The sequence below is a fragment of the Talpa occidentalis genome, unplaced genomic scaffold (genome assembly GCF_014898055.3).
Source record: "Talpa occidentalis isolate TD23 unplaced genomic scaffold, MPIMG_talOcc4v2.1 talOcc4.6, whole genome shotgun sequence".
Taxonomy (NCBI): Eukaryota; Metazoa; Chordata; class Mammalia; order Eulipotyphla; family Talpidae; genus Talpa; species Talpa occidentalis.
The window spans coordinates 96362214-96377195 of NW_023604972.1; the positions used below are offsets into that span (position 1 = coordinate 96362214).

The following is a 14982-nucleotide window of genomic DNA, read 5'->3' on the forward strand; positions in this document are numbered from 1 at the left end:
GTAATTGTATGGGGAATATAAAAATAAAATTTAAATTAAAAAAAGAAAACATAGGTAATAGGAGGAACTTAAATTTATGATGAATAATTCCTCTTCATTTTGCTTCCTAATTCAACTCAATGTGTTAAATACACTTTAACATTTTATCCCAAGAAATGAACTTTTATGTAGTGAATCTCCTTCCTTCCTTAATTCATTCATTCAATGAATGTTAACTTATTCTTATGTCCAAAATGCATTCCTCTAAATAGGAACTGGATATTCAGTGGAGGGAAAAAAAATTACTGCCTGAATAAGTATACGTTCTCAAATTTATCAAGATTGGATCTTTGTTCAGAAATGGTTACATCTTTCTTTTGAAATCAGTTTTCTTTTGAAAATTTTCAATAGCTATTTTGTTGCTACTTGTATAAAAACGAACTCAGTCTTAAAGTTTAGGGAAAAGATTTGTCGTCAAAATCTTTACTTTCTCCTTTAATAAACACATTTTCTAAGCATGAAAAAAAAAGAATATGAAAAGAAAATCCAAATTATGTATCTGATAAGGATCTATTTTCCATTATATATAAAGAATTCTTGTGACTCAAAAATTTAAAAAGCATATTATCCAGTTTAATAGTGGAGAATTTGACTATACAAGTGGTCAACAAGCACATGAAAAGATATTCAAATCATTATTCATTAGAGAAATGAAAACCAAAGTCTCAATGAGATGATACTACTTCATACCCACTAGGGCAGTTATAATAAAAAAGATGGAAAATAACAAGTGTTAATGGAGAAATTCAATCACCCATATATTGCTGGTGACAAACATTCCCTTCCTGATCAACTTTAATCATGCTCCTCTGAGCCCTCATCCCCAATAGATGTCATCCTTGGCCTGTCAGCCTTAGACTACTGATCCAGTTTAGCAAGAATCACCCAACTTTATCCCTAACTAAAATTTCCAGCTGCTGACTCCCTCACTCTGCCAGTTGGTTATGTCTTCAGCTGCCCCTGTTGTATTTGGAGCTGAGTTCAATGTCTTTCTCCTGCTATAATAGTCTTGTAGAAAGTCTTCCTTGACTATTTAACCTGCCCTATTTGGAGCTGAGTTCAATGTCTCTCTCCTGCTATAATAGTCTTGTAGAAAGTCTTCCTTGACTATTTAACTCTGCCCTGTGCAATTTTTATATGACATTGATGAGAATGCAAAACAGTACAGCTGCTTTTAAGACAGTTTGGCAGATCCTCAAAAGGTTAAATATAGTTTCCTAGCAATTCCACTCCTATGTATATACCCAAGAGAATTGAAAACATATGTTCACACACAAAACTTGCACATGAATATTCATAGCATAAATATTCATAATAACCAAAAAGGAAAAACTCAAGTGCCGATCAACTGATGAATGGATATACAAAATCTTAAGTGTATCCATATAATAGATTATTATTCATCCATAGAAGTAAGGTATTGATAAACACTAAAATGTGGATGACATGAAGACATCATGAAGTAAAAAGAAACTGGATGCATAAGGAAACATATCATTCCATATATATTTATATGAATTGTCAAGAATGATTCATGGGGAGAGAAACATTAGTGATTAGCAGTGGCAAAGCAGGGAATCACTTCTTATGGTTATAGAGTTTCTTTTGGGGGGTGATGAAAATTAGAAAATGTTGATTGTTGCACACTCTTGTGAATATACCAAAAGCCATAAAATTGTATACTTTATGAGTGTGAGTGTTAAGGTATATAGATTACATCTCAATTTTTTCTAGATATATAAAAGAGACACTGAAAACACATCATCTTCTAAATGAACTTGCGTCACGTATTTTGGTGTGGTGTATATCTGATTGTTAAAAATGAATATTATGAGATTAAAATAGAATATAATGTTAATATTTCAAACAAGAATATCATCTTTTTGCAAACACTAAACATAACCTGCTGAAGGCATTTTTTTAAAATTGGTTTTGACATTTTTTTATTGAGGTAACATTGATGTAGAATACTGCCTATAATTCAGAGAGATGGGATCACACCAATAAGCTCACATCCAGTAAGTTTTTAAGGATTCATCATCCCTAAATCATCTATAGTAAAGAGACAGGCAACTATTGTGCATGGAATAAAGCTTTTCTGTTGCATGCAGATTTTCTCAAACGCATAGCTTATTTTACTTGTGTTTCTCTGAAGTTTTGTGTTATCTAGTTGGGGTGGGGGAGAGGAGGACAAGGCAGGGAAGGAGAAGCAGCAAGGAGAAGAAAAACAAACAATTCTGAAAAAAGAAAAGAAGCAGAAATAGTGTTTTTTTTTTTTTTAAATAATAAATTTTATTTTTATATTCCCCCATACAACTGATCTATCACATATCCAATAGTTTGGAAAATGACTTTTGTAGTCTTTTTCCAAACTATTGGATATGTGATAGATAGATACAGGTTAATATTACAAAATGTACTGTAGCATGCTTTGCTCCTCTCTGATGTCTACCTTAGTGCTTCGACACTGGTTTTTACTAACACTTATTGAGATTAGGCATTTCGGCTGCAAAGCATGCTACAGTACATTTTGTAATATTAACCTGTATCTATCTATCACATATCCAATAGTTTGGAAAAAGACTACAAAAGTCAGAGAGAAAAAAACTGCTTGCACAAGAAACGAACCTCATGAATGAGAGACTAACACTCAAATGCAGCTAAAGGAGGTGGGGAAGAAACTATGAAAAACTCAGGGTTCCAGTGACATTTGGAGATAACCAACTGAGTGGAAGGTATAGAGAGGCTTTTTAAAAAGATGAATATCTAAGTTCTAAGTCTCGCTTTCTGAGTGGTGCTACAAGAGAATACCACTTAGTTTTTTCTCTCAAAGTCTGCCAAATGTTGTGCCTGTAGTACTTTGACAGGTGAGTTAGTAGCAGAGGTGGGGAAGGAGGTAGCTTGAATAAGGCCAGAGGAAGCCCTGTGGGCAGCAAAGATCCAGGCATTTAAGAAGGAAGAGAGTGGAGTGGCAGAGACAGCAGAGGATGAGGGCGATGGGCAGCATCTCAGCCATGGTGAAAGGAGCCTGCCTTTCCCACTGTGTGCTCTTCTTATCTCTTTTTGCTCTAACTTTTTGAATCAACAAAGACCATAACTGAAAATATTGGCTTCATGTGTTTCTTACCCTGTCAACTGGTTTTTATTATTTCCATTGTGATCTTAAGAAAAGACTAATAAGAATTCAATGTCCAGAATGTCACAAAAAGGGAGGACATATGCCTAGCCAAAAGAACTGAGCCTGGTGCTGGTGTCTCTTGACCTGTCCCTCCACAGAATAACCACCAGGTACTGAAAGTGTGTTAGATGCCTTAATAGTTGTTTTGGCATAAAAATCAATAAAAGGTGATCTCTGCTATTAAGTAAATATTCGACCTATATTTAAAGTTCCAACACATGTAGCATTAAGGTTTTCAAGTACAGTGTTAATCATACAGCGTGGTCCAGGGGTCACTGCTTATCTACACCATGTTTAACATGGCAGGGTAAGTAAGAAATTGAAAGTGTATCTTTAAAGTGTACAATGTACATTTACAATAATTTTAAATATCCTGAATATAATGATCAAAAATTGAGATTGTTTATCTTTTTATTCCATCTTTCTATGAAGTTTCTTATATTTTGTAAAATTATTAGTTCATGATGATGAGTCTTTAAAAATTTTGCTCCTTTACGACAGATACTTTGAGAAGTTCTGATCTAATAGGACAGGATACACTCTCTCTATAGAGAGAACCATGAATAGAATGAATCATGAATTCACATATGCCTATGTCTGTAGGCATAGACATAGATATATATCTCTAGATAGTAAGGATATATGTTCAGGGTGCACTTTAATAAAGATTCCCTGGAGAGTCAGGAGAAACCTCCCAGAAGAGAGGACTCTAGAGAAAAAAATCTCAAAAATAAAGATATTTGTCTTGCAGACAAAAGGCAAAGAGCATTGCAGGAAGAAGGAAGTGCAGAGACCAAGGAAGCAGGTCCTAGGACAGCAAGACACTCTGAGAACTGTAAGTGGATCAGCGCGGCTGGTGAGGGTGCTGGGTTCAGGGATGGAAGTTATTAGGAAATGAAATTGTCATATGGCCTTTTCACCAAGTCTGAATTTCATATTACAGCAATGGGTGAGAGTGGCAGGCAGGGGATATAGATTGTCTTTGTTACATGGGCTACCATAACAAGATTCAATAGGCCAGTGGCTTAAAGAACAGAGATTTATTTCTTGTAGTTCTGGAGACTGGGAAGTCCAAGATCAAGTTAATGGCCGATTTGTTCTTGGTTTCAACCCTCATCTTAGCTTGCAGCCCACCACCTTCTCGTGGTATCTTCTTCACATGGCAGAGAAAGAAAGATCTAGTGTCCCTTCCTTTCTAACAATGGCATTAATCCCCAAAGGGGGTCCTACCTTCATGATCTCACCTAAACCTAATTATCTCCCTAAGGCTCATTCCCCTAATGCAATCACGTTGGGGGTTAAGGTTTTAACACCACAAGGGGATGGGGTAAACACAAAAATTCAGTTCATAACATAGCTAATGTTTTAGTCATGATTGGACACCTAGAAGGCATCCTATGTACCAGCATGCTACTTAACAGAGATTTACCTAGGTTCAAAATTTAACTTGTGAAGTCATCAACCTAAATGTGGTAGTTAATATAGGAGGTACTGAGATGTTGTAGGTAGGGAATAAAGAGTAAACAAAGATGAAGCTCCATTATCACGGAAGGCCAAGATGCATACAGCAGAAGAGGAAACTACTTAGGAAGCTATAAGACTCTGTCATAGAAGGAAAGAAGTAGAAGAACCATCCTTGTGTCCCTGCAATAAATCCTGTTTGGTCATGGTGAATTATCATACGGATACATTGTTGGATTCTGATAGCTAAAATTTTATTGAGGATTTTTGCATCAGTGTTCATTAGAGAGATTGGCCTGTAGTTTTCTTTTTTGTGTTGTCCTCCTTCGGTTTTGGTGTTAGTGTAATGTTGGCTTCATAGAATGTGTTTGATATTCTCCCTTCCTTCTCAATTTTTTGAAAGAGTTTGCGGTGGATAGGCACTAATTTGTTTCTGAATATTTGGTAGAATTCATTGAGAATTGCAAGTATCAATGCAGGGCTTTTGAGAAAGTACTGGGAGAGTGGTTACACCCAAAATTCCTTCTATTAGTTGACACTTTGCTTAAATTTTATCATTTTATCATCTCAAATGCTGGCTACCTGGTTCTGGAAAGATCTTGACTCAGTTTAGTTTTAGTCCCTATTTTGTCACTTATTGTGATATGGTCATCAACAAATTATTTAGACCCTGGGTCTCAAAGTGCTGCCAACTACAAAACCAAGATAGTATTTCTAGTCACTTCTCCTTCAGAAGATTGCTGAGTACTGAGAAAAATTGCATGCCGTTATTAAAATGCTGTAACTGCAAAGTGGTAATATTTTAATAGGTTCCTGCTAAGCTGCAACATTTTAAATGAGAAGAGTCTATTATCATCCATAGTCACAATTATGGGGGATTAATTCTCACTAACTTCTCCCAGAAATGGAACGTCTGCTTGGAAATGGCCATAGCAGGAAATACAAAATGGGGCATCAGAAGAATATGGAGGAATGACAACAAAGAACAGGGGGTGTTGAAGAAAAGAAAATTTGTCCAGGGTCAGAATCACTGGGAATAGAATGAGCCATGAATTCACAGCATTCAACCCTGCAATTTAGTGAAAGGGAGAAGTGGTTCTTTGAACCCACATTAAAAAGACATACATTTAAAAGGCACATGCAATAGAATAGGTCCTTTAAAAGAAATAAAAGCTTAAGTGCTGGCACAATTGAACACAGATTTTCTAGCATACATACACATTCTGAATATAGAAAAGATACTTCACAAAACCTCTTCTCTAGCCAAACAATCAAGAAGCAAGTGACTCAAATCTTAGACCTTTGGATAACAGAATTACTGAACTCAAAGAGAAGAAATCCTTCTTTTCCTGGGACCTCCAAAATTACTAGTGACATGACTATAGAAAACATGTCAAATAAACAAAAGTACCAACTTCAGAGACCACAAGTCCCTGATTTCCCTGTGAACATATCAGATGTTTTACAGTAACTTGGACAAATGTCTGCTTATGTTAAGCAGAGACTGAATTATAATATTTTTCATTTCTCTTTTCTGTACCTATTATCCACATATTGCAAAGAAGATGAGGGTGATGGATAGGACAGAATTCAGACTAGCTGTCTTGAAGATTATATTGGTTCTGATTAAGGAAACTTCTCTTTGGGAATTTCCCCAAAAGGGAAATCATTTAGCCTTGGGCATATGGAGCAGAGGGAGTTCTTGATGTAGAAATCAGTGAAATAAAGAAGAATAGGGAGACACTCTGCCAAGTGAAAGATTCTAACGAGAGCCAAGTTTTCTTCAATTAATTTATTCATTCATAAAGTGAATCTACAACACAATTAATTGACCCCTTTTATGTGCCAGATATATTGCAAGTGTTGAGTAGAGACCAGGAAGGAGTTGCATGGGGCCCTTACTTTTATGAAGTTCACAGTCTAGTTGGGAAGAATAACATCAAACAAGTAATTATGCCAGGCACCATACAATGTTTGGATAGACAGTGTGGTGTGGGAGGGAGATGAATGGAAACTCAATTGAGGCTGTGGATACTACACTAATGTCCTCAGCCTCTCCTTTCCCTCAAATTGCTATTTGCCTCAATCACTATGGTTCCATTCCAGCTTCCTTTGATTTTTAACAAAAAAATTGGAAGGTTTGGGTTCCTTCCATGTCAGAAGCTGAAGAAACTCCTTAACTCAGCATAGAATCAAATGTTAATTGTGGTGGCAGCCAAGCTAATATGTCAAACTAATGACATGCAGAATCTCCAGTTATGCAACACAGAGCAACATTTCAGTCAACATCGGACTATATCTGCAACACACTGCACGTATAACAATGGTTGTCACCAAATTCCTATTGCCTATTGCCAGTGTAGCCACTGTAATGCTGCAGCATTTTATACTAACAGCAGACTCATAATGTTATATTCACCATGTCTCTTGATAACATCATTTCCCCATGTGCTTGATTTAGTCTCATGTTGCTTTGTTCATCACACCCCCTAAGCTTGCAAAATCCACAGTAAATATTCCCAGTAAGAAGCCAATTCGAATGATCAATCTTGAAACAAAATGAAAAGCAAGTAAGAACTATGAAAGTGGAAAATCAGTGATGGTTATTGCTAACCAGGCAGACCTGTCCCATTCTACCATAGCTACAATCTTGAACAAGAATAAAGTGACAGAAGCTGTCAAAGTATCTGCTTCACTGAAAGCAAAGCCATCACCAGAAATTCTAGAAGGGCCTATATCAGATATAGAGAATATTCTAATGACATGGATAGTAAGACCAGACACAGAATCATATCCTCTGCACCAGGATGATCAAGACCAAAGACAAAAGTTTTTTTAATATAAAAAGATTTATTTATTTATGCATACATGAGCTGGGGTACAGGCCAGAGGTCCAGAAGGTGAGAGGATTCACCAGAGACAGAGTGGGGAAAAGAACAGGCAGATTGACTGAAATACACTGGTGAGGGGAGCAGTGGGCAAGTCAGAAGAGATCTGCTGCACCACGTGGTTAGCTCACTGGGTGGGGATCAAACTCATGCTGCAATCACTGTGAACAGCTTCATAGATTGTGTCTCAACCCCTTGTGCCACCAGGGAGGCCCCCCAAAGACAAAAGTCTTATCATATTCTGTGATATTCACAGTATGAGCTAATTGTGACACATTTCCAGAACATAGCCCAATCTTTAAGTGATGTACAACTAGATGTACTTCATGGTAAGTAAACTTTAATAAGTTAGGTAAACCACTTTAATTTGTATTATGCTGGCTGAATCGAACTAATATTTTGGATGTTGCTCTCTCTTTACCTTTCAATTTAATTTGTCTATCTTTTACATTATAGCTTATGTTAGGAAACCACCAATGTTTCTCCTGTTTGCTGTTGTCTGAAATTCCTTTAACAATGGAAAGAAAAGGGAGTGGGTTCTTGTATGTCCCCTTGAAGTTGGAAAGAATGAAGCTGAAGAACCAGTTTCATTTTCATGCGTACTTTCTAAGAACATTTGTGTATTTGTAATTTTATATTTTGGGGGGAGGTTATTATTACCACTTTATTATTTGTTCTGTTTTCTGTTATCTACCCTCAAATGAGATTCAAACTCAAAAATTACATGGCCATGGAAACAAAAAGTATTCCTATTATATCAGTGAGGCTTTACAGCAAAAGACATATTTGTAGGTAGGACATACTGTCCAGGGAGGAAATGTGTAGAAATAAACTTAACAGGTCTTTTCTATCCTTGCTGGGTGGGCACAATTTAAACATTCAATTATTTAGTTAGGAAACTTCTCATCCCTTGAGGTTCATTTCACATACTCAGAGACCACTGGCTGGGGCATCTGCGTATGAGCATTCCAGAAAAAGTAGCCTTGCTCCAGGGAGCACTCTCTTTCCCTGCAGTGCTTGAAAATTTCCTTCCAAACTCAGAGACAGCAACAAAAGACATCCTAGCAAGGGAGATTCTACCACAAGAAGCACCTGGCCCAGTAATTGTTTTTTTTCCTACCTCCCAAGGACTTCTTCCCTGCTTAGAGGTACCTACCTGGGGAAGATTTTTCCACCACTCAAGGAACATTTGCAAGGACCAGTGGAACAAGGTAAACCTAACAGGCCAAAATAGCACTGTAATGGCTCTGAATTGAAACTACAGGCCAGGAAAGTAGACCTGCAAAAGGTTTTGGGCTTTTTGCTGTGAATGTTATGGGGATGCATCGTGGATGGTTGAAGTCAAGGGAATGGTAAGATGATGGTGGTGGTTGTTTCCTCTTGAAGGTAAGGGTAGAGGCTATGAAACCAGTTAGGAGGTTCTCATCATAATGTACAATAGGGTAATGGTGGGTTTGGATTACATGGCAGTTTTCAGATACTAAGAGTAGTCCAATTTGGGGAACATTCGGGGAGGATAAAAATGTTTTAATATTGCAGTCACTTGACATAATATTCATGACAAATAATAACAGAAGACATCTCAGAAGGAAAGTACTATGTCCTCTGTGACACAACTTGTTTAACTTTTCCCAAACAGTCATTAATAAGCTTTGCACCTCAAGATATTGGCAAAGAGTGATTGCTTCACATTTAATTTCTCTAAACTCAATTATCTGTCTTGGCAATGAAAGACTTAAGGAGGAGTTGGTAAAAGAGGAGGAAACAAATTAATTAAATTGGAAGACAGCTATCCTCACCACTGTGCCACCAACACAAACTAAATTAATTAAATTAGGTTACAATTCCTGCCTGCCATTTCAACTAAATGACCCTGGGATTAAAAACGTGTATGCTAATCCCTAGACCAGTTCCTAAATAAGTATCAGCATAAGGTTAATGTTTAAAATCATGGATTTTTATTATGACATAGAAACCTACATACAATCATCTATACACAACTTAATATTCAATCAGAGAAATAGCATCTGTCCCAGTACTGGAGAAAAATTTGACATGCTAGGCAAATTGACAGGTGAACTGTGGGTCTTCAAAAAGATAACTCCCTAAGGACTTTCAAAACTTGATTATATGTTAATATTACTTTACTTACTTATTTTCAAATTATTGACCAAGTAGCATGTAATTCCATTTGTATTGAGACATGATGCTACTAATATTACATTCCAGGTACTAGAAAGGTGGTTAAATGAGATTCAAAGAAGATTAGAACATATAGATCCCCAATGTTGAGTAAAATACAACACAAAAGATAAGCCTCTAGGGCCTCCTCAGATATGCAGAGGTAATCCTTCCTGGGAATTAATGATCTGTTTATTCACTATCCTCTTTGCCTCTCCCCACCTCCCTTTCTGCCCCCCTCCAGACTGTGAACATAGGAAAGAGTAGACCCTCACTGTGTCACTCACAATAAGACCCTGGGTTCCTCTTATAGAGTGCCTGACATATAACTTATAATTAACACTGAAAAACTTCTTGAACAAAGTATTTGAAAGAAGAAAAAAGGATAATATCATGAATCAAGTGGTGATTGGATTTTTGTTCATCTTTGCATCCATAGATGAGTCAAACATGCAACTATTCATTAAACAGTAACCTTGAGGAGACTGGGATTTTCTTTTTCTTCAGTTTTAAGGAGCCCTGGCTAATTATGCTGTCCTTAAAACACCCATTAAGGACCTTAGGCAAAATCTTAGATACTTAGGAAACTTAGGTCATCTCAGGCAACTTTTGGAAGCAGTGGAAGTGCTATTAAAACAAGTAGAAAGGGTTCACTTGACTTTATGTATATGGTAAATTTGTTGTCCTTATTGTTGCCTTTATAATAAGAGAAATTATGGATTTTTAGACTGAAGGGTAGAGGTAATGAAATGAGGAGGGGAAGATCAAATCCTTTACTGACTTCTAATGATTAGCAATAAAGACAGTTAAAGTTCAAGGGTTTTCCCTCTGAGGCAGTTTTTCACCTCAGGGCAATCTTTGCTTCTTTGTGAAACCAAACTGCCTAATTGGTATCCTCCTTTGGAAATCGCCCACACTGGGTCCCTGGAGCCCACTAAGTATCTAGGGCTTCCAGCTATATAGCAATAATAAGGATAAGAAGGGAATACATTATCATTAAAGGCCCATTGTCCTCCAAAGCTGGGAGTGTTGGCATTTGAAATATCAAAATATGCTAGGTCATTTAATAATTCACTTCCTAAAGTGCAATCTAATTTTAATTGAAATGTATATTTTGATTAGTACTATGTAGGAAACTTAAAATAGAACCACACTTCTGAAGGTATCTCTTTGAGAAATGCTGGCTTTAGTTTTCCTGGACATGTTTGCCTTCCTCTTCATCACTTTGTAATTCATATTGATTTTAAAATGAAACTATTCTTGTAATCTGGTACAGGGTTTTTTTTGTTTGTTTGTTTTTGTTTTTACCCGAAAGGCTTTGTTCACTCTCAAATCAGAGGCCTGATTCTCAATCAGAAAGTGAGCATACTTGCTTTGCAGATGATCCTTAATAATAATATGGCTATTATGATACATCTTAAACATGATACTTAATGCAGTGAATTCAAGTGTTTTCCATATAGTTTATTATTTTTTTCCCTCTCACTCTATGTGAGTTTGCTTTTCCTTTAGCTCTCCATAGATGTGAGGAATATACCAATTCCACAAAGAATGACCACATATCAGTTTCCAGTTACATATAACTAGGATTTTTTGGTCTTTGAGTAACACCAGTCAGCTTAAAACACTTAGGACAAATATTGTCTCATTAAATGGAAAGTCCAGAATCTGGGCAAATTCCAAGTTTGCTCAGCAGCCCAGTAATGTCACTTAGACCACTATGTTCTTTATCATTCTCCTCTCTGCTAAATTCAATGTCAGCTTCCTTCATTCAAAGACTGGTTCACCTTGAAGTATCAAGATAGTTGACAGTGTTAATCTGGTCTTTATTTTTTCTTGCTTTTGTCAAGAAAGAAAAAGAGGGGGAAAAAAAACTTGCCCACAGGCAAGGTCTTTGCTGTCAGGCTGACTGAGCCATCTTAGGCCCTAGATCAATCACAGTTGTCAGTCAGGGGAATACAGTTGGCTTAGCCTTTCAGTAACGAATATGGTGGCTACTAACCACATGTGGCTACTGAGCACTTGCAATGTGACTGACCCAAAATGACATGTGCTATAAGTGAAAAAGATTCACCAGATTATAAGGATATATTACTTTAACACTTTCTATAATAGGTTATATATTGATGAGATAATCTTTTAGGTATGTTGGATTATGTAAAACATATCAGTAAAATTAATTTTACCTTCTTTTTATTTTCTTGAAAATGTGCCCATTAGAAATTTTGAAATTACATATATGGCTTTTGGTATTTCTATTGGATAATGCCACCTAGAAATCAGGATTGGAGGGCAGGTACATACTTATACAAAATTCAGAGTTTTCTTAGAAAGAGAAAGGGGAAAATTGTTGAATAAGCTGCCAGATGGTCTATTTCATCTGGAGAACTCTTCCTTTAATTACTCTCTTGCTAGTTTTATTCAAATTTTTAATTGGTAGCTGGAGGATATAAGAACACCAGTAGCTACATGTGGGTTTCATCTGGGAGCAGAACAGTTTTTCTAGAAGCATTCCAAACCTACAACCACTCAGCTGTCTGGGAGTTTTGAGATAACAGAGATTTCAAATACAGTTCCTAACTTAATGTCGTACATGCAAATGTTGATTTAAAAAGACGCACACCCGAAACTCCTATTATGTTCTAAAGCAATATTACTTTAATAAAAAAATTAATAAATATCGTTCCTGATTCCCCTGCAAGCCCATTGATAACTGGGAACAAAGCTGGATGAACGTACACCTGAGTTTTCTTCCACTACTTAGTCCTACATACCTCTATTTTGTTTCATATTCAAAATTTATTCTGTTATGAAGGATCTATATAAAGCAGCCCAAATATGTATAATTGGTTTATAGGCCATAGGGACAGGAGAATCTTCCGTGGATATTGGTTACAGCTGATCCACTTGCTTCACTTCTCTCTCCCTTCTTTTGTTTTCTGTCTTACACTCATGTAGAAGGGTTCTTTCACACATAGCTTACGGTGAAGTTATCCTTGTCTCTCTGTGCACAACTGCACAGATAATGGCTGCTTACTCTAAGCACAGGATTCAGAAATATTGAGTAATTAGGAGGTCAACAGAAATCAGTGAGGAAAAAAATCAGTGCATTCTGAACAAATTGCATATCATGGTCAAGATAACCCATCATAAAGCGAGATACTTCTTTTGAGAAAAGTTTTTCCTCTATCTTCATTCAAGTCATGCATGCAGGGTCAGACTATGTTTTATTTTAGAGTTAACTACACCCAGAGCTGATACTCTGAGGCGCACAACAGCATAGGCTATCCAGGTGTTACAAAATTGAAATATTTCTGTATACTGCATCACCAGCCCTGCCCCCCAAACCCCCAGATATCCTTCTTGCCACTCTGACTCTCCAGACCTCTCCCTGAAATTCTACAGGGAAATGCAACACCTCCTGGCATGGAGGAGGCCTCCAGGATTCTGGCAAGCTTTCAGTCAACCCCATTCATTTTGTTCAATGTTTTGACCTGACTTTTCTGGGAGTTTCAAACTGAAACTGTTTAGTATAAAAACTTAGAAGGCCACTCAATGCTTTCTCTTTGATGACTAAAACAAAATTATTGGTTTAGTTATTATTATTATTATTATTAATGCCACACCATCACCTATGTGAACTTAGGAGGAGACTTAGTTTCTCTGGGACTCAATTTCCTGATGGGTGAAAAACAACAATAACAGTTCCTGCTTCATAGTCATGAAGTTAAAAAAGAGCAAAATGGGAAAGCACTTACCCTTCTCCCTCAGATGATCAATAAATTTTGATACTCAGTAAGTTTGGCCAAATTAGAATTTGAAAAGCTGGAGGAAACTGCTTGAAAAGAACTTTTACAACTTTTTATTGGAAAAAAATAGAGTAAAAAATGCATAAATCATCAGTTTCTACTATTATGGATTGTTAGAGAGGAAATATGTATAACCAGCACCCACATCAAGAAATCAAATAGCATCCCCACACCAGGAGCCCCCATCCTTCCTTCCCATCACCCAGTCCCCAGTAGCTCTCAATGCCAAATGGAACACATGGGTTAGTAAGGAAACTGAGAAGACTGCAAATATTTGGATGGGTTTTAATGTCAAAAAACCCACAAACAAAAAAAGATTTAAGTGAGTTGTTCTCTGAGTTGAACAGAGAAACTGTGATAGATTAAGTAAAGGACAGTTAAAGATTAGCACAAAATCACTTACTTACTCTGCAAATCTCTGTTGACTTGCAGACATGGGAACAGAGCTGTGTTAGGGATTGTAGCATTTACGAACATAGACCCTGTTCTCCAGGATTTTTATAAAAAGAGTAGCATTTGAAAATGGGGAAACAGTATGGGGGAATCAGAGAGCAGTCCGGTTTCTCCCAGTTTCAAGGTGAAACCTAAACTTGGAATGGAGGATTGAATTTCTAGAAAAGGCTTCAAGTGCCAGGCAAGCCTCTGTCATGGGGCAGATAGAGTCACTCCATGTTTCTGGGGTAAAAAGGCAAAAATTTTCTTATTGTGGGGATGGACTGAGGAACAAATATATTGGTCATAGGAAATTAGCTAGGAGGCTTTGGGAACCAGCCTAAGCAATGGCATGTTAGAATCAGCCTGAGGGCTTATTTTTATTTATTGTTGGTTCAGCTGCAGGATTTCTGATTTGCTGGGTCTAGGGCAGGATCTGAGAATCTGCATTTTGAACAAGGTCCTAGGATGCTGTTGTTGCTGCTGGTCTTGGTATCAAACTTTGAAATCACAGGTCTGAGCCCATGCTTCTAGGCCTTCACCAAATGTTAGACTCACCAGGACAGAGTTTTAAAACACTTGACAAAACCCCACCTCCAAAAGAGATTAGGATTTGATGAATCTAGGAAACAACCTAGATATTGATGTTTTCCAGGAGTCATTCTATTTTGTAACCACACTTGTGGCTGCTATCAGGATTACCCAGGGAGTTCAAGAGACAGATTCCCAGGCACCACCCCAGGGCTTGAGGAGATAAGGAGATCAGGAGAGGAATCTGAGCTTCCTGTGTTTACTCTTTTTTTTTTTTTTTAGATTTATTTATTTATTTATACAAGCACTGGGTACAGTCAGAGGCATGGGAGGGTGAGAGAATTCACCAGAGCCAGAGCAGAGAGTAGAACAGGCAGAGTGACGAAGTACACTGCTGAGGGGAGCAGTGGGCATGGCAGGAGAGGTCTGCGCGCCATGTGGGACCCTCGCCTGGTGGCCGCGA

At 37.2% G+C, this 14982-nt stretch overlaps 1 long non-coding RNA gene across 3 annotated transcripts in view; it reads left to right on the forward strand.

Moving 5' to 3' along the window:
• LOC119261126 (uncharacterized) overlaps nucleotides 1-14982 on the forward strand; it is a 224117-nt gene that overhangs the window by 170314 nt on the left and 38821 nt on the right. For all 3 annotated transcript variants that reach the window (XR_008549228.1, XR_008549227.1, XR_005128934.2), the window contains 2 exons: nucleotides 3969-4052; nucleotides 8695-8777. This is a non-coding gene — a long non-coding RNA (uncharacterized LOC119261126). The remainder of the gene's footprint in view (nucleotides 1-3968; nucleotides 4053-8694; nucleotides 8778-14982) is intronic.